This window comes from Enoplosus armatus, chromosome 11, assembly GCF_043641665.1.
Source record: "Enoplosus armatus isolate fEnoArm2 chromosome 11, fEnoArm2.hap1, whole genome shotgun sequence".
NCBI lineage: Eukaryota > Metazoa > Chordata > Actinopteri > Centrarchiformes > Enoplosidae > Enoplosus > Enoplosus armatus.
In genome coordinates this window covers 1270444-1271165 of record NC_092190.1, presented here as the reverse complement: position 1 = coordinate 1271165, position 722 = coordinate 1270444, and positions in this window count along the sequence as shown.

Genomic DNA, 722 nt, shown 5'->3' with positions numbered 1-722 from the left:
CCACAGAGTTTATTTACTGCAATAGTCCAAAATTCCATTGAAAGATCCCATTGGCTTTTTGTGGAGGGAACCAGGGGCGATGCTAACTTCCGGGTTTGGCCTACAAAAATAAAAACATTTTTTGTTTTGTTGTTGTTTTTTCTTTAACACCCCCCCCCCCCCCAAAAAAAACCCAACAACCCCATAAATGTTCATTAAATGAGTCGCTCAGTCTTCGGTGTGCAACACAGCTTGGAGGGGCCTGAGTGATATCACACGATGTAGTATTTGTGTAATCTACGCGCACAAACCTGTACAAGTGTGTGTGTGTGTGTGCGAGAGAGCGAGTGCGTGCCTGCGGGTGAGCGCGCGCACAGACTCAGTGAAGGTCCGTATGGAATGGGGGAGGCGGGGACGCGCGCGGCCAGGCTTTATGAGATGCGATTAGAGCGCGAGGTGACAGAGCGGAGGGAGACCGGGAGAAAGAGAACGAGAGGTAGCGTCGGCGCGTTTGACAGACAGGCAGGCAGGCAGGTGGGATGTTGTCGCACCGCTGACTCCACTTTCAACTCCACCCTCCCCCCCCCCCCCCTCCTCCCCATCCCCCCACCCCTCACCCCAACCCCCGCACCCGCCTCGGTTTGTTTTAACGGCGGTGGGAGTTGGACCGGCGCGGGGACACGGAGCCAGGAGCAGTAACCGCAGAGCGACGCACCGACGCGCCGGGGAGAGGAGAGGGGACC